The sequence below is a fragment of the Pan troglodytes genome, chromosome 21, assembly GCF_028858775.2.
Source record: "Pan troglodytes isolate AG18354 chromosome 21, NHGRI_mPanTro3-v2.0_pri, whole genome shotgun sequence".
NCBI lineage: Eukaryota > Metazoa > Chordata > Mammalia > Primates > Hominidae > Pan > Pan troglodytes.
The window spans coordinates 8,637,954-8,663,609 of NC_072419.2; positions in this window are offsets into that span (position 1 = coordinate 8,637,954).

Genomic DNA, 25,656 nt, shown 5'->3' on the forward strand with positions numbered 1-25,656 from the left:
AGAATTGCAGTCTGGAGAGGGGAAAAAACTCAGCCTCTGGTATCAATTATGCCTGAGTTCTCCTCTGGGCTCCACTCCTGCTAACTGTGTGACTCTGGGCAAGTTACTCAACCTCTCTGAGCTCCAGTTGCCTCCTCGGTGAAATGGACATGGAGAAAAGCACAGAGTTGTCATGAGAATGGCAGATACTAAATATAATGAAGATTACAGTAGGTATTCTTGAAATGGGAGCTGATGGGACTGGTTCCACAATACTATTGTTAATTATAAACTGCTATTACTATTAATAGTAGCCGATCTTCCCCAAATTGAAGATGAAAACTTTTTAAAGGTTTTCTACGTGGTTTAACCTCACTGCTTTTTCTTCTCCTACCTCAGTAGCAGCATAAAAAGACCTGCACTTTAACTGCTTCCATTATTCTAGCCTGCCTGCATTTGCCAATTTCTAACTAAACATCTAGGATTCCTCCCCTCATCTCACCTAGAGACCCACAAGTACCCACAGACCAATATACACAGATTCACACCAAACAAACACTCATACATACACCTGGTTTTGAACGGACACACATAAGCATGGTCAAATACACAGACCCTCACTAGTACTCAGATTCACACACAAACTTATAGAAGCACTACCTCACCCAAATACATATAGACACACACACAGAGAAACAACAGCAGCACTCATGCAAACACATCCTTCAACATGCACACTCCACACCCTCCCAGTTTTGTGACACACTCAGGAATATTAAAAGTTGCAGAGAATGGAAGTAGCTCGGAGCCTTGCTCCTGAGTTCTCTTTAAACTACTGGTCAGTGACAACTCAGGACTCCTTGGAGCCCTCGCTGAAGGGCCTTTATCAGCCTAAAGCTGAGCCTTCAGCCTGGGTCCCATCTCAGATAAGATCATTAATTTTCCATTGCAGCTTCTCTCTCTCTCTCTCTCTCTCTCTGAGTCATCTTTACAAGCCCCTGAAACAATGGTATTTAAGGAGGGAGCTTTCTCAACACCTGAAATCCCTACAGAAAGGTTCAGCTTCCTTGGTAAAGCATTTACCTGCTGGGGGAGGGTGCATGGAGTGACACGGTTTTCACATTTGAGAAAGGTAAGTGGGAGGGAATATCAGACAACTGCAGAGTGCAGATTATCATTTAAATAAAATCCCCATGGGGCTCGCTGGCAGCATTAAAATTGCTCCTGCCTCTGTGGTGCTGTCACAGAACAGCCTCTCTCCTTTATTCTGCTTTACCATAGAAAGAGGCAGTGTGGTGCAGTGGAAATACCCCAGGGCTGAATCCTAGGATTCAAGTCTGATCCATCATCTCTGGGCTGTGTATAACTAACTAGGCAATTCACTTACCTCTCTGAGTAATGATGTTTTTATCAATAGAATACAGTGATTAGGAGCAATGAAGGGCTCCAGAGCCAGACTGCCTGGCTCGGCCCTGGACTAGCTGTGTGATCTTTGGCAAGTTGCTTAATCTCTCTGGGCTTCAATTTTCTTATCAGTGAAGTGGAGTAATAACTTCACTTTCCTCATAGGGTTGTTGCAGGTATGATATTAATACATGTAAATGCTTATCACAGTGCCTACTATATACTCAATGATCAATACATGATAGCAGGTGCAGCAGTAACTGTCATTTTGTGTTTCTCATATTCCAGACACCCTGCTTTGTCCTCCTCCAGACCTACAGGATCTTGTCTTCATGTCCCCTATTGTCTAATCTACTCCACTCATACTGGCTCCCTTTCTGGTCCTTGGATATGCCATCTTGTTCCCACCTCAGGGTGTTTGCTCTTGTTGTTGCTTCTAGTCGGAATGCTGCCCTCCCCTAATATTTTCATGTTTTATTATCTCAATTCATTCACATCTGTGCTCAAATGAAACCTTCTCAAAGAGGCCTCCAATGATCACCTTATCTAAAAGAGAACCTTATCTATCATCATCTATCCTCTTGCTTGGAATTAGGCTACACATTTGTGTACTTGTTTATTCTTTTTCTCATCCACTAGAATGTAAGTTTCAGGAAGCCAGAAATCTTGTCTTTCTTGTACTTGACTGTATATCTATAACTCCTATAACAGTTCCAGGCCATGGAAGCACTCAACAAATATTTATAGAATGCACGAATAAGTAAAAATATTATCACATTAAATATGGGTCAAAATGAAACACTCACTCAGCTTCAGCCTGTTAATCCCAGAAAGATCTCTTTTGGGCTACTATATACCACATATATGACTCTGCCATATACATCTGAGTATCTGAGTCAGAACTTCCACAGCCAGTTCTGACTCAGAGCTGCCTACATTCTTGGGTGACAGACATGGATGAAAGCAGCTGGAGAAGGCATCGATGACTGCTGCCTTTTCCTTGCTCAGGAAGAGTCTAGAGAAAGACTCCACCACTTTTGCAGAACACTTTAAAATAGGGCTTTATGGGGCTGTGGACTCCCAGTACCCCTTCTCCCCCACCCACCCCCATTGTAGAGATGATCATCCTGCATCACCTATCTGCCCAGTGTTTCCAGCTAGCAAGAAATGCCAAGTGGGGACATCTGGAAAAAGGAATATTAGCTTTGGATTCCAAGAGATGGCAAAATGAAGATGTCACTAATAGTCAGTGAAAAGCTGGCTCATTCTTCCTCTCTTTATTCACTTCCCCTGGGCTCCATTTTCTGCCTCAGCACCTGCGCCGCCTCATGCTCGGTAGCAGGAATTTGCTTTTCAGCACCACGGACAGCGATTGGCTGGCAGCCGGGGAGGCGAGGAAGCCAGAACGTGGGACATTCATGCAACCAAACAAATATTTACTGAGCACATCCTGGGGGCAGGCATACTGAAGAATACAGAGATTTATGTGGTCTTGACCTTTAAATCACTTAATCTCTTCGAGTCATCAATATTCCTAAACTGATACAGCTGGGGCAAGGCCCCGAGCCTCCTGATACTTGGAAAGTGTGGAGAATCAAAGGGAAAATGTTTCCCTTCTCAACAGTTGTTGAATTTATGCTGTGTATTTGCATATGTTATCTAATACTCTCATTAGACTGTCACCCTAAAAACAAACAAAAAAGCAGAAAACAGGTACTGCAATGTTGTATTCACCATTATACTGCAAGTACCCAGCACAGTGCCTGGCCCATAGTAGACACTCAATAGGTTTTTAATAAATGTGTGGATGAATGAATCCTCACAAAATCCTATTTTACCCATTTTTATTTTACCCCTATTTCATAGATGAGAAAACTGGGTCTCTGAGAACTCCCTTCTCATGACAGCTATTAAGCGGCAGAGCTTAGGTTTGAATCCAGGACCTCCTAATTTCATGCTGTGCTGTCAAGCAGAGCCACTTAACTATGCGCTGGGCACTCTCGGAGCCTAGAAAAGGTGCCAGCTTGGGAGAGGCTGATTCTAACAATAGCACTGACTCACTATTCAACCTTGAGGGAATCATGTTTTTCTTCCTGGCCTCAACTTTTCCATATGTAAAATGGAAAAGGAGATTGTGTGGCTAATGGCTCCCCTCCCCACCCCACAAATGGCTTATAAGGGGCTCCCCGGAAGGCTTGGATCATGCATTTGTTGCAGCTGGACCACGCGGCCAGCAGGGGGCGCTATAAAATGAATTAAAACATCCTTCCCTTGCCTCCTCCGCAGGGCGTCAAATGAGAAGTGTATTGATATCCCAGCAGACCTCAATATCCTTTTTCATCTTCCCGCTATAACCAGAATATGTGCGCAAGCAGTGCAGGAGCTCTTCTTTTTAGAGTGCAATAAATGAACTTCAACCCCTCTCGAGAAGTGAGTAAAGAGGCAGCCCTAGGACACAGAGACAGTGCAGTGAGGCTGCCGTGACTTATCGCCCAGGAACCCACTGATTGAGTAACTTTGGACAAAGCCTCGAGCAAAGATAACTGTTTAAGTGGCTGCGGCAGCGGAAAAATCAGTTTGGCTGATTGATGTCCTGGGTTTCTTGTTAGTGGGTGGCTTCCAGCCATGGCTCTGCCTCAGCTCCCAGAATTACTCCAATAAGTGATTTGCTCATCCCTAACTCTTCTGAGGGGGTGGGGAGAGGGAGCTGAATCAGCCTTCTCACAACCCTGATTGGGATTTAATAGGGGACTAGTGGGCATTGGTGCACTGGGGGCAATGTGGGGAGAGGAGCAGATTTGTCAGGCTTGGCAAAAATATCTGGCTCCTGCCTGTGGGTGTGGAGGGGAAAATAAAGTCAGAAAAGAAGCGATTGCAGAGTGAATGTCTTTCAATTATTTGAAAAGAATGCAAATCAAATGTGTCACGAAGGCTGTTTCTGTAATCAAATCCTAGTCATTGAAATCTAGATTGACCAAAGTGGGTCTCCAGATTGAAGAGCAGTAACGGGGGAGCTTGGGAGATTTTTGTCAGGGAGCCTTACTCAGTGTAGGAGTCACCCGGGATCATCAGAAGGGAGCAGGCTCTGCAATTAACCAGACCTTGATTCAATCGTGGCTCTACTATTGACTGTCTGCAAGGCCTGGATCTAGTTGCTTAATCTTTCTGAAACTCAGCTTCCTCATTTGTAAGATGGGAGAATACTAATAATATATCTACTCTTTCAGCTCTCTATTCTTGCATATTAAACCACATTAACACTCCGTGGGATAACAAAGCAATCATTCGATTATGCTCACAGAGTCTTAGATCAGAAATTTAGACAGGATATAACAGGTATGGCTGTGTCTGCTGCATGATGTCTGGGGTCTCAGATTGGAAAACTCAAATGGGTGGGGGTTGGAATAACCTGAGACTTTTTCACATGGTCCCAGGCAGTGTAGCTTAACCCAGTGTGTTAAGCGTGTACAATTCTATGGTTTAATTATTTATTTAATGCTTTTGGTGTTGTTGGCACCACTTGGATGAAAAGAAGCTGGGCTCAGATGAATTAGTACACCAAAATTCTTACTGCACCTTACAGGGTTCAGATAGACATCTTCTACATTCTCTGCTGTCACAGGGAGTACGGAGTGTAACAGCTGAGATGGGAGCTATTGTGGCCTCTCCAGAAGAACAACCCTCAAAAGGATACCCCAGGAGGCCTCATTTCAATACCAAAAACTTCTCCCTGGAATACCAGTAAGCCCTATGATGACATCAAAGCCAACCAGGTATCTGATTAATGTGAGCTAATTACTATTAGTAAATGTGATTCCAGCCCAAACTGGGCTGGGTTCAGCTACAATGCCTTACCTTGGCCTCTCCAGCAGGATTCTAAAAGCTAGTGTTCCAGTGAACAGGCAGAAGTTGCATGACCTTTTATGACCTAGCTTTGCAAGTCACATAGTGTCACTTCCTTCGCACTCTATTGGTCAAAACCATCACAAGCCCACTCAGATTAAGAGGAGGGGACATAGACCCCATCTCTAAGTGGAAGGAGTGTCAATTTACAGCCAAGTTTGAAAACTACCACACCTACCATGCATGGGTATTATTATAATTAAATGCCAACAGCTACTCCTGTTCCCTCAGAGGATCAAACAGTTCTTGGTGAGAGCTTTTCATCATTCTTAGATAAAATCTATAAATTCTTACCATGGCCTATAAGGCCTGGCATGGTCTGGGCCCGATTTCTTCTCTAGCTTCTTTCTGCCCATCTCATCTCTCAAATGCTTTGCCATTTGCCTTCCTTCAGCAACTAAAAGGCATCATGCTCCTTCCCAACTGCCAAGTCCCTTTGCTCTGCTGCTACCTCTGCCTGGAACACTCCTTGCACATTTCATAGCCTGGCAAAAATTACGTATACCTAGGCCACTGCTTCACGGAAATCCTTTCCAATTCTCCAGACCTACGTCAGGACCCCCCTTATATGCTGTTAGAGAACCCAATACTTTTACATCATAGCACTAATCACAATCACTATGTAATTATTTAACTAACAGCCCTCCTTTGCCCCATGCTCAACCTGACCACCATCATGTCGACTAACAGACAGGGACCCCTGTCTGTCTTGTGTTTTCAGCACTTAGCACAGAGTAGGTGCTCATTAAATATTTGCTGAATAAAGAGTGAACGGATGATTAGGCCACCAAGGCTTTATGTTTGGGCTGGAATCACATTTACTAATAGTAATTAGCTCACATTAATCAGATACCTGGTTGGCTTTGATGTCATCATAGGGCTTACTGGTATTCCAGGGAGAAGTTTTTGGTATTGAAATGAGGCCTCCTGGGGTATCCTTTTGAGGGTTGTTCTTCTGGAGAGGCCACAATAGCTCCCATCTCAGCTGTTACACTCAGTACTCCCTGCGACAGCAGAGAATGTAGAAGATGACTATCTGAACCCTGTAAGGTGCAGTAAGAATTTTGGTGTACTAATTCATCTGAGCCCAGCTTCTTTTCATCCAAGTGGTGCCAACAACACCAAAAGCATTAAATAAATAATTAAACCATAGAATTGTACACGCTTAACACACTCTGTGTGCTAGGCACTGTGCCAGGCAGTAAAAATACTGTGAGAATGAGGGCAGACATATTCCCTGTTCTCCTGGGCCTTAGAGTCAAATGGGGAGAAAGATTCAAAGCACATAACTGGAGAACAGTAAAAGTTACATAATACAGGCATCCCAAGGACCTGTGAGAGGACAGGGATGGCAAAAATCCTACCTATGATAGGCTGGGGGGTAGTTAAGGAGGGCTTTATTGAGAAGGCGATATCCAAACAAAGATCTTAAGAATGTATAGGCAGTATTAGAGAAGGTGACAAAAAGGAGCTCCAAGAATGGGAATAGCGAAAAGCATTGAAGGAGAAAAATAGCATGGCTTTGTCAATGAAGTGCAGAAAGTGAGTGAGAAAGAGAGGCACAAGATGAGGCTACAGAGCAGGCAGAAGCCCTAGAATTAAGGACAAACTCTTGGCCTTGTTAGGGAGCCTGTATTTTATCCTGAGAGCTATGGGAAGGCACTGAAGCGTTTTGAGCATGGAGGTGATAGGCTTCAATGTGGAGAACAGGTTATACGGGAAGACACTAGAAGCTGCAAACCAGTTGGAAGGCTGATCATTGTCCACACAGGAGGTAATGGTGGCCTGTACTTGAGAGGCATGGTGGAATAGGAAGAAATTGACAAGTTCCAGGGATGTTTGGGAAGAATAATAATGATTCATTTTAAATTGAGGAATAGAGGAGAGAGAAGAGTCAAGGAGACCTCCAGAGTTCTGTCTTGAGCACCTGGATGGAAGAGGAGTCAGAGTCTCAAGAATAAAAACAGGTTTTGGCAGGGGAAGGTGATGCACTCACCTTTTCATGTATTGGGCTGGAGGTGCCTATGAACACCCATGTGGAAATGTTATGCTGGACCTGGAATATCCTGGTCCTGGAATTCCCTAAGGATCTGGCTTTATTTAGGGAGCAGCCAGAGTTATGAGGAGAGGGTTTCATTTTGGCCAAGAGCCTTCTTAAAACTCAAAACCTGACCGAATCTTCTGAGTTCTCAAATCCAATCAGCTTCCACCAGGATCAGCTCAAGATGCAGACAATCTCCTGGCATGTGTCTGCCCTGTGGTATAAGAGAACAAAGTATAAAGAATCAGACACTAAGGGCTCTCATTAGAACTGGGAACTGAGTTCTCTCCCAGTAGATGCATTTAGGCACGAGCTTTACAGAGCTGTTGTACAGGAGACTCAAGCACGGGATAAGGAATCAGAGCAGGCGACCTTTAAATATCCTTAGAGCCTTGACCTCTACTTATTGTTAATTCTGTATCTGCCACTTAAAAAAAAAAAACTAAAAAACTAAGTAGCTCATTACCTCACTTGCCTCATCTGCAGAAGAGGGTGTAGAGTATGATTTCAAAGGACTCTTCTAGTGTGGTAACTACAACTGTTTTGTCAACAGCCTCATGTTGATAGATCCCAAGGGCCCTTCTCAGTTCTTATCTTGACTGATCCCCTACAAGTATTTTACGCTGTTAATTACTCTCTATTTCTTGACTCACTCTCTTTCTGGGGCTTTCATGACAAAGAACTCGCCTGTGTCTCTAAGCACTCCTCTCATTCTCTTCCACAGGCTCCTCTTCCTACCTATCTTTTCAAACAGGCTTCTCTTTTCTTCTCTCTCGACACATTCTTATTCCACAATCTCATTCACCACCATGGCTGCCATGCCCACGAGAGGCGTACATATTACTCAGAACTCTTTTACGAGACCTGATCTCACCTAGTTTAGGAAATAAAAAAAGTATTGGCACAAGTGATTGAGAAGTCTGGAGACCAAGCACAGATTGACCATGGGCTCAAACAATATCCCCTAGACTGGCTAGGGATTCTCAGCATCCTCAGCTCTGGGTGCTCACCTGCTGATGTATGTCTCTCTCTCTCTCTCTCTCTCTGCCACTTACCTTCAGGAGGCAGCTGAAGAAAGGGATCTAATAAAGTAGTCTATGTATTCCTGGGCTTATCCCTGAAATAAGCATATATGCATCCAATCCTAAACATATACCAAAGACTTTGAGAACTGAACTAGAGAACAGACAACCACCAAGATCCCAGGCTGGCCAATGGACAGTAAATATGCAGAATACATCTGACTAGCACCAGAAATCCTTTGAAAACTAAACTGATAATGAAACTACAGCCCACAGAAAGTGGATCAAAACTTGTAGCCCAAAACTAAGTGGGTCAACTTCCTGGCTAAAAATAATAATAACAATCAGCATTCTATATAGGATTTAAACAAATATGAGACCCAGAGTCTCATACCATGATATTCCAATGGCCAGGATACAATAAAAAAGTACTCCACATATAAAGAATCAAGAAAAAGTTTAACAATTTCAGGTAAAAAACACAACAGAAGCCAATGGCAAGAGGGTCTAGATATTGAAATGATTAAACAAAGACTTTAAGGTAAGTATTATAATCCAAGAAGGAAAACACTGTTGAAATGAATGAAAAGCTGAGAAGCCTCAGTAGAAAAATGGAAGCTATAAAGAAGAACCAAATTAAATTTGAGAACTGAGAAACACGATAACCAAAATTTTAAAATATGGCTACTTGATAAACTCAATAGCACAGTGGAAATAACAGAGTGAAAAATAACTGTTTTCAGTGAACTTGAAAACAGATTAATGGAAATTATCCAATCAAAAAAAATTGAAAAAATGAACAGAGCCTCAGTAACCTACGGGGCAATAAAGAAAGGTCTACTTTCATGTTATTGGTGTCCCAGAAGGACAGAGAAAAGCATGTGGTACAGAAAAAAGAAGTATTAAAAATATAATGGCTGTAAAATTCCCATAGTTTGTGTAACACACAAACTTGATTCAAGAAAATAAGCAAATCCTAACAGAATAAATTGAGAAATCCATGCTCAAGCATATTATAATAAAAATTGCTGAATGTTTAAGACAAATAAAAAAATCTTGACTGGACACAGTGGCTCATGCCTGTAATCCCAGCACTTTGGGAGGCTGAGGTAGGAGAATCACTTGAGGCCAGGAGTTTGAGCCCAGACTGGGTAATATAGGGAGACTCTACTTCTACAGAAAAGTTAAAAATTAGCTGAGTGTGGTGATGCATGCCTGTAGCACTAGCTACTTGGGAGGCTGAGATGGGAAGATCATTTGAGCCCAGGAGGTCAAGACTACAGTGAGCTAAGATCATGCCACTGCACTCTAGCCAGGGCAACAGAGCAAGACTCTGAGTCTAAAAAATAAATCATCTCAAAAGCAGCCAGAGAAAAATAATGTATGACATATAGAGAAACAATTATCCAAATGACTGCAGATTTCTCATTAGGAATCATGGAGGCCAAGAGGAGGTATAACGACATTTTAAAGAGGTAAGAGAATTGTCAATCCAGAATGCTATATCCAGCAAAACTATCCCTCAGGAGTGACAAGAAAATAAAGGCGTTCTTGGATGAAGGCAAACTAAGATTTTGTCACCAGAACACCTGTTCTAAAAGAACTCTTAGAAGTTCTTCAGAAGGAAAGGAAATAATACCAGAAGGAAACTTGGAACATGAGCGCTGAAGAAGGAGCAATAAGAATGGTAAATATCTGGATAAATAGATTGTCTTTCTCCTCTTAACTTTAAAATAAGCCAGGCACAGCGGCTCATGCCTTCAATCCCAGCACTTTGGGAGGCCAAGGCGGGTGGATGGTTTGAGGCCAGGAGTTAGAGATCAGCCTGGCCAACATGGAGAAACCCCATCTCTACTAAAAATAAAATACAAAAATTAGCCAGGTGTGGTGGTGCATGCCTGTAATCCCAGCTACTCGGGAGGCTGAGGCACGAGAATCTCTTGAACCCGGGAGGCGGAGGTTGTGGTGAACCGAGATCTTGCCCCTGCCCCCCAGTTTGGGCAACAGAGAGAGACTCTGTCTCAAAAAAAAAAAAAAAAAAAAAGAGAGGAAAAAGAAAAAAAAGAAATGACAGTTGAAAGCAAAAAGTTATTATAACGTTGTTTGGCTGGGTTACATACAGAGGTAGTATGTATGAGAAATACCACATAATAGGAGGACCCAGGGACCCATTTCATGATAAGGTTACACGTAAGACCAGAAGTGGTAAAACGTTGATTCTAGTAAATTGTAAAGTCATGTATGTATATTATAATCCCTAGAGCAACCACTAAAAACTATATACAAAGAGATATAGTAAAATAACAATAGAAAATTTTTAATGGAATACTAAAAAGTATTCAAATACTCCAAAAGAAGCCAGGAAAGGGAAAATGCAGCAAAGAAAAACAGAGTTGAAAAAAAAAAAACCCATAAAATAGTAGACCTAAATTCAAACTTATCAATAATTACAGTAAAGGAAAATTGTCTAAACATACCACACACCAGTTAAAGGACAGAGATTGCCAGATTTGGACCAAAAAAAAGAAAAAAACAAGATTCAACTATAAGTGTCTACAAGAATTCCATTTTTAATATAAGGACATAGGTAGTTAAAAGTAAAAGGGTGAAAAATAATATACCATGGAAATACTAATAAAAAGAAAAGTCACTGGAGCGGCTCTGTTAATATCAGACAAAGTAAACTTTAGAGAAAAGAAAATTACCAGAGATCAAGAGGGTTTTAAATAATGAAAAAGCATCAATCACAAAGAACTCATAATACTCTTAAGAAGTATGTATCTAACAACAGACTTTCAAAATATGTGATGCAAAAACTGCTAGAACTGAAAAGAGAAATGAGCAAGCCCACAATTAGAGTTGGAGGTGTGAACACTACTCACTCAGGAGCTGATAGGACAAGTACAGAGAGAATAGCAAGAACAGAGAAGAACTGGACAACACCATCAGTGAACTCATCTAATTGACATTTGCAGAATACTCCATTCAAGAACAGCAGAATTCACATTCTTTTCAAATGTTGAAGGAACAGTCACCAAAACAGATCATATTCTGTGCCATAAAACAAACCCTAACAGTTTAAAAGAGTAAATCATCCTAAGAATGTCTCTGAACATAATGGAATTAAATTAAAAATTAACATAGGAAAATTATCTGGCAAATTCCCCTAACACTTAGAAATTTCTTTAAAAGACCTTTCTAAATAATCCATAAGTCAGTGTGGAAATCTTGAGGGAAATTACAAAATTTTTAACTGAAAGAAAATGAAAATACATCTCAAAGTTTGTGGGATGCTGCTAAAGCAGTGTTCAGAAGAAAAGTGTATATCATTAAATAATTACATTTGAAAAGAAGGAAAGTGTATATCATTAAATAATTACATTTGAAAAGAAGGAAAGTGTCAAATCAACAATCTAAGATTCCACTTTAAAGAACTAGAAAAAGGAGCAAAATAAACCCAAAGCAATCAGAAGAAAGGAAATAATAAAGATAAGGCCAGAAATCAATGAAATTGAAAACAGAAAAATAATAGAGAAAATCAATCAAACCAAAAGCTGTTTCTGTGAAAAGATCAATAAAATTGATAAACCTCTAGCCAGACTAACTAAGAAAAATAGAGAGAAGACACAAATTACCAATCTCTAGAGTAAAAGTATTGGAATATTACTACAGACCACACAGACATAAATGGATAATAAAAAATACTATGAACAAATCTATCCACTTAAATTTGACAACTTAGCTGAAATGGGCCTATTTCTTGAAAGCCACAAACTATCAAGACTCACCCAAGAAGAAATAGATGACCTAAATATTCCCATGTCCATTACAAAACCAAATTAATATTAATAGTTAACAACATTCAATAATATAACTCCAAACTCATACATATGGTTTCAACAAAATATCAGCAAATCATGTACAGTCATGCACCACGTAACAACCTTTTGGTCAATAATGGACCAAGTATACAACGGTGGTCTCATAAGATTATAGAGACGAAAAATTCCTATTACTAGTGATGTTATAGGCATCCTAATGTCATAGTGAAACACCTTACTAACATATTTGTGTGGATGCTGGCATAAACAAGCCTACAGCACTGCCAATCACATTAAAGTATAGCAGTACAATTATGTACAGTACATAACATGTGGTAATGATAATAAAAGACTATGTTATTGGTTTACGTGTTCATTATGCTATATTTTTAATCCTTATTTTAAAGTGCACTTCTACTACTTATTTTTAAAAAGTTAACTTTAGGCCGGGCGTGATGGCTCATGCCTGTGATCCCAGCACTTTGGGAGGCCGAGGAGGGCGGATCACGAGGTCAGGAGATTGAGACCATCCTGGTTAACACGGTGAAACCCCGTCTCTACTAAAAATACAAAAAATTAGCTGGGCGCGGTGGCAGGTGCCTGTAGTCCCAGCTGCTCTGGAGGCTGAGGCAGGAGAATGGCGTGAACCCGGGAGGCGGAGATTGCAGTGAGCCGAGTTGGTGCCACTGCACTCCGGCCTGGGCTACAGAGCGAGACTCCGTCTCAAAAATAAATAAATAAATAAATATAAAAACTTACTTTAAAACAGCCTCAGGCAAATCTTTCAGGAAGTATTATAGAAGAAGGCACTGTTATCGTAGGAGATGACAGCTCCACGCGTGTTATTGCCCCTGAACACCTCCCGCTGCAACAAGATGCGAAAGTGGAAGACAGTGACACTGATGATCGTGACCATGTGTAGCCCTAGGCTAATGTAGGTGCTGTGTTTTAATTTTTAACAAAAAAGTTTTAAAAAATAAAAATTTTAAAAAAGTGAATAGAATGAAAATATAAAGAAAGAAAATATTTTTGCACAAACGTGCGATGTGTTTTAGGCTGTTATTTCAAAAGAGTCAAAAAGTTTTTTAAATTAAAAAGGCTATAGGCTGGGCGCAGTGGCTCACGCCTGTAATCCCAACAATTTGGGAGGCTGAGGCGGAGGGATCACCTGAGGTCGGGAATTCGAGACCAGGACGACCAACATGGAGAAACCCTGTCTCTACTAAAAATACAAAAAATTAGCCAAGCGTGGTGGCACATGCCTCTAATCCCAGCTACTCTGGAGGTTGAGGCAGGAGAATCGCTTGAACCCGGGAGGAGGAGGTTGCAGTGAGCCAAGATCGCGCCATTGCACTCCAGCCTGGGCAACAAGAGCGAAAGTCCATCTCAAAAATAAAAAATAAATAAAAATAAAAAGTTTATGTTACAGTGAGCTAAGGGTTAATTTATTACGGAAGAAAGAAAAATGATTTTTATAAATTTCGTAGCCTAAGTGTATAGTGTTTACAAAGTTCACAGTCATGTGCAGTAATGCCATTCACATTCACATTCACTCAACACTCACTCACTGACACCCAGAGCAACTTAGAGTCCTGCAAGCTCCATTCATGAGAAGTGCCCTATACAGGTGTACTTTTTTAAAATCTTTTATACTCTATTTTTACAGTACCTTTTTTATGTTTAGAAATATTTAGATACACAAACACCATTGTGTTAAAACTGCCTGCAGCATTCAGTACAGTAACATATTATACAGATTTGTAGCCTCAGAGCAATAAACCATACCATACATAATAGTGTGCAGTAGGCTATACCACGAAGATATATGTAAGTACACTCTATGATGTTCACACAATGATGAAATCACCTAACAACACATTTCTCAGAACATATCCTCATTGTTAAGTGATACATGACTGTGTATGTATGGATATGCAAATCACACACACACATACATGCACACACCCACCCATGCAAACACACACACACACACACACAAAATATATGTCTTGGCCAAGTGAGGTTTATCTTGGGAGTACAATAACAGTTCAACACTTGAAAATCAACGTAATCTAACATATTAACATAGTAAGGAAGGAAACCAAATAATCTTATTAATTGATGCAGAAAATGCACTTAACCACACTCAATATTCATCTATTTTTTTAAATGTCTCTCAGCAAACTAGGATTAAAAGGCAGCTTCCTTAACCTAATAAAGGGCATCTTCAAAAAGCCTACAACTAACATAATACTTAATGGTGCAAGAGGGAGCTTTTCCTCTGAGATTGGGACCCAGGAAAGGAGGTCCACTATCACCACTCCTATTCCACATTGTACTGCAGGTCTTAGCCACTGCAATAAGTCACGAAAAGAAATAAAAGGCACACAGATAGGAAAGTAAGAAATAAAACTCTCCCTATTCCCAGACAATATATAGGAAATTCCAAGGAATCTAAAAACAAAAAAAGAACGAACAGGTAAGTTTAGCAAGGTCACAGAATACAAGGTCAATGCATAAAAATTCATCATATTTTTGTATACCATCAGTGAACAATTAGAAACGGGAAATTTGAAAATGGTACCATTTACAACAAACCCCCAAATTGTAAAATATTTTGGTATAAAACTAATAAAACATATATGGAATATGTATGCTGAAAACTACAAAACACTGATAAAAGACCTAAATAAACAGAGAGACATACCATACTCATTGATTGAAAGACTCAACATAGTTAAGATGTCAATTCTCCCAAACTAATGCAATTCTAATCATCATCACAGCAGGAATTTTTCAGTAGATGTAGACAAACTGATTCTAAAATTTGTATGTATAGGCAAAGGAATTAGAAGAGCCTAAATAATTTTGATGATTAAAATAATGTTAGAGGGCTTACACCACCCAATTTTAACATTTGCTATAAAGGTACAGTAATAAAATCAATGAGGTATTAACAAAAAGACAGACCCATAACAGTGGGACAGAACAGAGAGTACAGAAAGAGACACATAAACATGGTCAATTGCTTTTTGACAAAGTTGCAAAAGCAATTCAATGGAAAAAAGTCTCTTCAACAAATAGTGTTGGAACAATTGAACACCTATGTGAAAAAAAAGCTGAACCTCAACTTATACATCATGCCTTACATAAAATTAACTCAAAATTATCACAAATGGAACATTTGAGACAAAATCTCTAAAAACAGGAGAAATCTTCATGTCCTTTGGTTAGGCACAGAATTCATAGATATGACACCAAAAGCATAATCCACTAAAATTTTTTTATAAATTGGGCTTTATCAAAATTTAAAATGTTTGCTCTGCTAACAGAGTGAAAACACAAGCTACCTGTGGGGACAATATATTTGCAAGAAATATATTTTACAAAGGACTTGTCTTCAGAATATCCAAAGAACTCTCAAAAATCAAGAAGAAGGCAAAAAATTTAAACAGCCACTTTACCAAAGAAGATACATGAGTTAACAAATAAGCACAAGAAGAAATGTTCAACATCATTAGCCCTTATGGAAATGCAAATTAAAGCCAAGATGAAACCATCACATGCCTATTAGAATGGCTAAAATTAAGAAGGGAAAATCAAATATCATGTACTGATAAGGATGGAAAGCAACTGGAACTCTCATATATTGTTGGTTGGAAGGAAAATGGTACAGTCACTCTGTCCTTTAATAATTGATAAGCAAATTGTGGATTATTGACACAATGCAATAAAAAAGAACAAACTGTTGATACACACAACAGTATGGATGTATTTCAGAGTCATTATGCTGAACAAAACATATCAGTATTAAAAGGTTACATACCATATAAATTCATTTATATGACATCAATATGGCAAAACTATAGGGACAGAGAATAGATTACTGGTTTCCAAGAACTAGGGGTTAGGGAAGGTTTGTCTCTGAAGGGATAGCATAAAAAGTGTTCAGAAGATCATGGTACCATTTTGTATTCGATTCTTGTCATGGCTATGTGACTATTTGATATGTTAAAATTTATAAAACAGTATACCAACAAGCTGATGTCACACTATGTAAACTTTTTTAAAACCCAATGATAGAAAATGGTAGAGGAATGTTTACAAAGTTCTGAATGCAAATCCCAGAATTGTATACCTAGCCAAGTTTTCATTTGTATATAATAGCAAATCAGAGACATCCTCAAGAATGCATGAGCTCAAGGAACGTAGCAGCAATGAGCCATTCTTGAAAAAAAAGTTCCTATTTAAGAAATCCAGCCAATAAAGAGATAAGTCAAAATAAAGATTTCAGGAAACAAAAGGCCTGGTGGTGTGCACTGAATGTACTTAAATACATAATTAAGATTAAACAGCTCCAGTAATAATTATGATTGCCAAAAAATGTTGACAATATAAAAATAATTACCAGCTTGGACAACATAGTGAGACCTTGTCTCTACAAGAAAAAAAGATGAGAAAAAGCTGGGTGTGGTGGCATGCACCTGTGGTCCCAGCCACCTACTTGGAAGGCTGAGGTAAGAGGATCACTTGAGCCCAGGAGGTCAAGGCTGCAGTGAGCCATGATCACACCACAGCACTCCAGCCTCGGTGACAGAGAGAGAGTATCTATATCTATTGTCTAATAGTAATAATAATAATAATTAACAGAAATCGACAAGTTGGGGAAGAGAAAATAAAAATAATTATAAGGGTGCTAATATCATCGTATCTCTTAATAGGGAATACTCCATACTCTCTAGAATAAAAATATAATTAAAAACTATGCCAATCTCTTGTGTTTTATAATTTTTTTTCTTAAGCTTAAAAGGATCTTTTGAAAAAGTTTTTATTTTGAAATAACTTAGAACAGTTGAAGAATTACAGAAAGTTGAAAATGTAGTACAAAGAATTCAGTATGCCCTTCATCACTTCCCCTAATGTTAACAATTTACATGACCGTAGTAAAATTATCAGAACCAGGAAATCAACATCGACACAATATCATTAACTAAACCGATCTTATTAAAATATTGCCAAATCTCCCATTGATGTCTTTTTTCTGGCCTAGAATCCAATCCAGGATCCTACATTGCATTTCATTGTCCTATCTCCTTAGTAAATTTCTTAGAGAAATATTAGGAAATAGTAACTCTTGGGTAAAGTCTCCTCCAGGAGACTTTGCTTCTAACTCTTTGGCCAGAATGATCACTCCTAAGTGCAAAAGAGGCTGGGAATGTGAGTATTTATCCTGAAGATATGAACATTACAGATACCGAGAATCACGATTCTTTGAGTAAGGAAGAAGGGAATGCATATATTTTGACTAAGCAATTAACAATTTCTGCTAGACAGGCATAAGATTAACAACTCCAAACTATGTCAGTGAATGGGAGTTACAGACAAGTGGATACATTTGAGATATTTAGGAGGTAAGATAGGCAGAACTTGGTAAATGATTGGCTGTTGGATGTAAGGAAGAGGGGTGAATGAAGAATGTGTACCAGATTCCTGTGTTGGTAGAATACGTGACTAGGGATGCTAGGATTGGAGAAGGGAAATGCCACCTGCTATTTTCTTGGAGCTCCCAGTATATTGAACAATATTAGAAAAGTGTTCCTTAATTTTTAAAATAATAATCAAAACAGCTACCATCTAATAAGCCCTCACAATGAACGAGGCATGTTACCAAATGCTTTATATGCATTATCTCATTTAGTCCTTATAACAACTCAGTTCACTTAATCTATTTTGGTCATTGGAATTTCACCAGCGCCCAGAACAGCACCCAACATATAGTAGGTGCTCAGTGAATATTAAAAGAAGGATGAAAGGAAGGAAGGATTATCATCATTTTACAGGTGAAAAAAATCTGAGAGTCAGAGAAGTTAAATGGCTTAGTGAGCTAAGCCTGGACATCTGTAGAATGGAGGATCTCAGAGTTCAGCTCAGCTCTGTACTTCTTCACCATGATTTACCACCTTCCCCTTGAAGACATGAAGCTCCCACTCCATCAGAGTAAACGGAACCGCAAGAAAGTTAGAATCCTTCCAGACACCAAATCCTTCCACAGCCTCCGAAGTCCTGGGTGATCTCGCCTCCCAGTGCCTTGCCAACCCAGTCTCCTTTCGCTCTCCTCCTTAGTGCATTAAAACCACTTTGCTTCTTGCTCACACCGAGGTCTTCTCAGCCTCAAAGTTGCCCTCAGGCTCTCCTCTCTGCCCTGAAAACTCCACCCAGCTCCTAGCTGGATGGATTGTTCCTTCTTATCCATAACTCTTAGAAGTCTTCCCTGGCCCCAAGACTAGGCCAAGTTCCCTAGGTACAGGGTCTCTTAACCCCATGGAACTCTTTTCTTTTTTGTTTGTTTGTTTTTTTGTTTGTTTGAGATGGAGTCTCGCACTGTCGCCCAGGCTGGAGTGCAGTGACATGATCTCGGCTCACTGCAAGCTCCGCCTCCCGGGTTCACGCCATTCTTCTGCCTCAGCCACCCGAGTAGCTGGGACTACAGGCGCCCGCCACCACGCCCAGCTAATTTTTTGTATTTTTAGTAGAGATGGTGTTTCACCGTGTTAGCCAGGATGGTCTTGATCTCCTGACCTCGTGATCTGCCGGCCTCGGCTTCCCAAAGTGCTGGGATTACAGACGTGAGCCCCAACGCCCTGCCGCCATGGAACTCTTTTCTACAGCACTTCTTGGAGCCTCTGATTAATAAGTTATTGGCATGATTATGTGTCTATTGACTGAACTCAAGCTAGAATGTAAGCTCCATAAATGCAAGGGCTCTGTTTGACTTGTTCACTATAACCCCAGTGTTCAGCACAGTGCAGGCAGATAGTGGCTGCTCAGCACATATCTTATGCATGCCTGATGAATGGAGAAATGAATGTGATGGATGGGTGGATATAATGGATGGATGGACAGACAGCTAAACACATGGATAGATGAATGCTATAGATGAATAGATAGATGCTATGTGTGGGTAGAAGGATAAATGGATAGACAGATGGGTTAACGGCTTTCTCTAGATCACTTATGCCAGAGGGTTCTCCATCTCATATTCCCAAATTTCCTGGCTGGCAGCCCCCTGCTGCAGTTTTTATTACTCCTTCCTGCGCTGACAAAGACAGCCTGGTTGGATCTTACCTGGGCCCACACTGCTGGGAAAGTGGCCAAGAGACTCCAGATCTGACTTGGGTATGCAGCAGCAGGAGATTGTGGGCTGATGTGGAAATATCCTCTCCTGGGGAGAAGGTGGGCCCATAGCAATTATGCAACAGAAAGAGCTCTTGAAGTAAATCTGTCTTGCACAAACAGGTTAGAGTTAAATTTGACCTGAGCATGAATCACGCTGTCAGTTTCCCATTCAACCACATCACTGACTAGCAACCTCTGTGAATGCTACTATTTATACAGATACAAATACATGTATTTATACAGACAGAGGTATGTGCGCAACTGAAGCTTTCTCATTAATTGTATCCTTGGAGAGAAAGACTTCTTTTTATAACTCCTCCTTTTATGCTCAGTAAAAGCTGGTTCAAGGCTACAGAGAGGGAAGTCCTTGAAGGACTGACGGGTGCCCAGAGTGGGAGGAAAGATCAACAATTCATTCAGCAAACATTTCCTGATGCTTACTCTGGGGCAAGCACTTAGAAGTATTAGTGGGGTGGTGAAGGGTGTGAAAATTAATAACATGCTTTTCGCCCCCATGTTATTCAAAGTCTGGTGGGGCTACTGACTGACACACGGAAGGTTAGTGGGTGGTTAAGGATTCAGACTTTGAAATCAAATAGGTGGGGATTCAACTCCCAGCTTCACCATGTACTTGCTGTGTGACCTTGGCAAGTTATTTAAGGTCCCCGAGCCCAAGCTCTCATCTCCATGGGTAATAGATACAGATATTATATAGATATATAGATAGTATCTACCTGCTAGAGTTTTTGTGAGCCTGGAATAAGACAGCAAATGTGAAGCCTGATGCAGTGTAAACACTCAAGAATCATCATCATCATTGCTTCATAGCTAACCTTTTTCAGTGTTTAGGACGTGCCAGGTACAAAAAGCACTTACAGGTATTAACCCACTTAATCCTCACAACAACCCTCAGAGAGTGATATTATTCCCCATCCCACCCCATTTTCTCAGATGAAAAAGTATGACACAAAGAGGTTAAGTGATTTGTCCAGGGTCACACCTCTCCTAATTGGTGGAACCAGGCTTTGAACTCATAATACCAACCTGGGTCCAGATGGTTACAAGTCCACCCCAGGGTTTCTTTAGCACCCTTTTGGCATCCTTTTCGAAACTGTGCTGATCCTCCGGCCAGCGCCTTGAGGACAGAGAGGAAATTGCTTCTTTGATCATTAATTATTCTTACCTGCCAGGTATTTCATATATAGGAGAAGCAGTATTGTGTAGTGTTTATGGTTTGAATCTATGCTCTTATCCCACATTAAAGAAAGAATTAGAAACAGTAGTAATAAGATGAACAATCTAACTTAAAAGGCATCGTACAGGGGAAAGGCTTTAGCTCAGATCAGCTTCTGGTACCATCTACATGCTATCTGACTTTGGGCACGTCAAGTCCTCTCCAATGCCCTTTCAGCTACTCTCAGCACTTTGCTTATTTAGTAAACACTTCTCTGGTCATCCTTCTGAGCATGTGACTAATATTAAGTTTCATATAATCCTATCAGATAGGAAGTTAGTATATCCCCATTCCGTGGAAGGGAAATCTGACACACAAAGAGGTCAGACAACTTGCCTAAGGTCAGACAGCTGGTCAAGGGCAGAGCCAGGATTCAAACCAAGCAGTCTAGCCCCATGCTCAGTCTTCTTAAACATATGACCCTGTCCTATCACATGCACCCTATCACACTGTATCCGCCCATCAACCCACAGTGGGTAAATAGTATCATCGCCATTGTACACATGAGGACGCTGATGCTCAGGGAGGAAAGCCACTCACCCAAGTACTCTGACTTGTAAATGGCAGTGCCCTAAGATCAAAACCAGGTCTGCCATGTGTTCTTCACACAGCAGCCAGCAGGATTTTTCTGATCAGTCCACTTTCCCGGTCAGGTTCATTGGCTTCTCCTTGCTGTTAGGTTTAAGTCCAAGGGCTTTAATCCAGTTTAACAGGCCCTCAAAGAACTGGCCAGCAATGTCTCCCACCCTGTCACTCACCACTCCCCCTCACACTACCTGAGCCAAACTGAATAACAGGCAGCACCTAAAGGTGCCAGACTCTTTCCCAGCAGAACCAAAATCCTGTCCTTGATTCTGCCGGGAAAGAGAGGCTGGCACCTTTGGGAGCTGCCTGTTATTCCCTCAAAGAGCCTGGCATCTCCTACTCCATAGCTGCCCCCAAATTCCTGTGACTTCCATGGGGCTTTGCCTGGTCCACTCTGCTGACCATGTGTGCTGACCATGTCATTGTCTCTGACATCCCCGTATCCTCCCAGACCCCATGTGCAGCCCCTCACTGGGCTCCATGGGCAATCCAATCACGGAAACTTTTAAACAAGATCTAGGGGTGAGTTCATGGGGAGGTGCTCATAAGGAATGGGACAGTGGCTGGCGACCAAGGTAGCCCCAGCATCTGGGACAGGGTCTGACCGTGGAAGACTCTCCATGGGAAGGAACAAAGTGGGGATAGAGAATGCACAAGCACACTGGCAGCACCCACCCGTAACTACTCCCAAGTCATTTCAGAACCAGAATACACTCCTCTCTTTGTCTCTGTTTCCACATTATTGCAATCACATCTTAACATTGAAGCAATGGTCTTGAGAGTCTCCTACTCCATCCACCCCCAGGAGCTTATCAGTTTATATCAACTTTTTCTTTTAATTCGGCTCTCTGAAAACAAATCATGCCCACCACTTACCCTAATCCAATAGAAACCAAATCTGTGCAGTGGGACCCAGGCATTCATAATTTTTATCTACCTGCTCCCACCTCACTCCCCACTCCTAACCATTTTCCCTGCCCTTTTGTGTAAGCGTCACTGGCCTCTCAGTCTCTTCCTCAAGAAAATCTTCCCTGCTGTCATTCCTCAAATCAAGTTGGGTGTCCTTCCTCTAAGCTCCCACAGCACTTACTCTCTTATACTCTGAACCTCGAGTTTTTAAACTCCAGACTAGTCTTATTATCTGTGAGTTTTTCCAGAGTCTAGAATGATGCCTACCATATTGTAAAAGAGCTTAATAACTATGGAATAAATGAGTGAATTCAACTTTGAGGATGCTTCCCGCTTTTCACTCTTGTAATTAACAGTGAGTAGCTCCGTAAATATGCCTTTTCCTGTGTTTTAGAATATTTCCCCAGAAGTAGGTCTCCTGGGACAAGGATAAAGACTTGTGTGTCTCTCACTATAGTGTAGATGCCTCACTCACACTTTTTCCTTACTCCTTTCTAACAAAACCCTGCACATGTCACCCATAGAGTTTGGGCAAGATTTATTAAACCGTCACACCATTGAGTGAATCCCTGATTTAAATCCAACTGGGATGTCCTTTCACCCCCCACACCCACACCATCCATACCAGCCACACCCCACATATACACAGAGTGAGGGACTTAGGGGTGATCACGTGAACAAAGCTAGTCCAATGAGAGTCAACCAGACTCAGGTCCAACCCTTCTTTTTAATTGACAAATAAGAATTGTATATATTTATTGTGTACATGATATTTTGAAATATGTATACAATTGAAGCTCCATATCCATGGTTTCCACATCAGTGGATGCACCCAACCATGGATCAAAAGTAATAGGAAAAAAGCAATAAAAAATAACAATACAACAATGAAAAATAACATAGTATATTTACATAGCATTTACATTGTATTTGATACTATAAGTGGTCTAAAGATAATTTAAAATATACTAGAGATATGTGTAGGTGTCACAGGATCCTTGGGGTGTCGCTTTCCGGCCAGAAACCTCTGTGGCCAGTGGCACCTTTGCTCAAGTTTTGCTCAGGCCCGCTGGACTCGTTCTGCCCACTCAGCCTGGCAAGCTGTGCTCGGCTCATGTTACCAGCCTGGATCCCACACCTGCCAAGGGTAAGCCAGCCATGGAGTAGTGAGGCATGTGTGAATAAGCATGGGGTCCAACCACTGTGCACAGCCAGGCATGCCAGCTGCGGCGGGGCAGGCAGCTCCAGGTGCTGGCATGGATGCCAGCTCACTGCGAGGCTGCAGCTGGACCAGGTGTACTGCTAGCAGCTTCCACAGCTGGCACTGGGGAACATGGTGGCGCACAGAAGCTTGGAGATGCCAGGAACCACAGAGTCCCAAAGAGGATGTCACAGCCCTGGTTCAAGGAGCTACTAGATGTGGGCTCCTCAAAGGGCTGCAGCTCTTCTCCCCTTCTCATTGCCTGCAATGTGGCACACAAGGGGCATGCTTCATCCCTGTTTGTGTTATAGTTCTTTCATCACCGCCATTTGATGAGTCCCAAGTTCTTGTCCTGTGTCCAGGAAGAATGAGGTACGTGGACAAGTGGAGAGTGAACAAGGCGAAGAGGTACTTTACTGAGTGACAGAACAGCTCAGAGGAGCCCACAGTGGGTAGCTCCTCTCCACAGGCCGGTCATCCCAATATCTGCTCAGCTGTCAGCAGACAGGAGACCTGCAGTGGGTAGCTCCTCTCTGCAGGCAGGTCACCCTGGCATCTGCCCAAATCTGGCTGAGTCTGGGGTTTTTATGGGCTTCAGAGGAGAGGAAGTGCATGCTGACTTGTCCATGGCCAGTCATGGGTGGCCCAGAGAAAGGACCATAAGTTCTTACTCCTGCAGAACTGTCAGTGCAGTCCCCAGGCCTCAGGCTGTCCCTGAGCTGAAGGTGGGGTTTCACCAGGGACCCACCCCTTTCCACTCAGGAGCCTGTCCACCTCCTGCCACCATTAACCTGCCATGCACGGTGCTCACAATGCCCAGGCTGTTCATGCCAAGGGGTGCCTGCAGGCCTGTGCTGAGCTGCCCTAACTGCCCCTCTGCCTCCCTCCCATACTTGTCAGCACCCAAAGTCCAGAGGGGGCTGAGGCAGCAGGAGGCTGGCATGTCAGTGCTGCCCCCAAGCACATACACACCTGGCCAGGTCATGACAGCGCCCAGGCTTGGCCACAACTTTGCTCCAAAATTGGAGTGGGCACCAGGAGCAGGAAGAGGCCAGGCAGTGGGAGCAGGCACATCTGAGCCTGTGGGTGTAGGAGGGGTTCCCAGGCCCCAGAGAATGCAGAGATTCCTGGGTCCACAGCCATGGCTGGGCAGCTGCAGCTCTTCCTGGGAGGGCAGAGCTCCCACCCCTTTAACTTGGATGGGAGCAGGGCTCCTACCTGTTCCTGGCTCCCACCAGCTCCATGGAGTGTGCAGCCCCAGCCACACCTCCCCCACTGCAGCTGGTGTCATGGCAGTGGCCACCCCAGATGGGTTGCCACTGCCATCATAGGTAATATGCAAATATAGTTGTCCCTCAGTATTCTCTGGGTATTGGTTCCAGGACCCACCTCGGATACCAAAATCCAAGGTTGCTCAAGTCCTTTATATAAAATGGTGTAGTATTTGCATATGACTTATGAACATCCTCCCATATGCTTTAAGTCATCTCTGGATTACTTATAATACCTAATACAAATGCAAATGCTATGAAAAATAGTTGTTATACTGTATTTTTATTTGCATCACTTTTATTGTTGTATTGTTATTGACTGTTCTTTTTTTTGGAATATTTTTTGATCTGTAGTTGGTTGAATCTGTGGATCCACAGAACCTGCAGATATGGAGGACTGACCATACTGTCATTTTATATAAAGGATTTGAGCAACCTTAGGTTATGATGTTCTCAGGGATCCTGGAACCAATACCCTGAGGATAGGGAGGGATGACTGTACATAGCAGAATGGCTAAATCAAGCCATGCAACATACATATTACCTCGTACACAGTACTCGTCATTTTTTATGCTAAGTGTTTGTGAAAACACAATATCTACTCTCTTAGCAGTTTTCAAGAATACAACACGTTGTTATTAACTATGGACGCCATGTTGTACAACAGATCACTTGAACCTATTTCTCCTATCTAATTGAAACTTTATATCCTTTGACCAACATCTTCCATCTCCTACTGTCAGTCGCTGCTAACCACCATTCTTCTCTCTGTGAATTCGACTTTTTTAGATTCCACGTGTAAGTGAGATCACATAGTATTAGACTTTCTGTGTCTGGCTTATTTCACTTAGCATAATATCTTCCAAGTTCATCCATGTTGTCAAAAATGAAAAGATTTCTTTCTTTTTCAAAGCTGCATGGTATTCTATTGTGTACATATACTACATTTTCTTTATCCATTCATTCTTGCTGGACACAGGTTGATTCCATATCTTGGCTATTGTAAATAATGCTGCAGTGGATGTGTGAGTGCAGGTAGGTATCCCTTTGGCATATTAATTTCATCTTGTTTGGATGTATACCCAGTAGTGATTTTAATTTTTGTTTCGC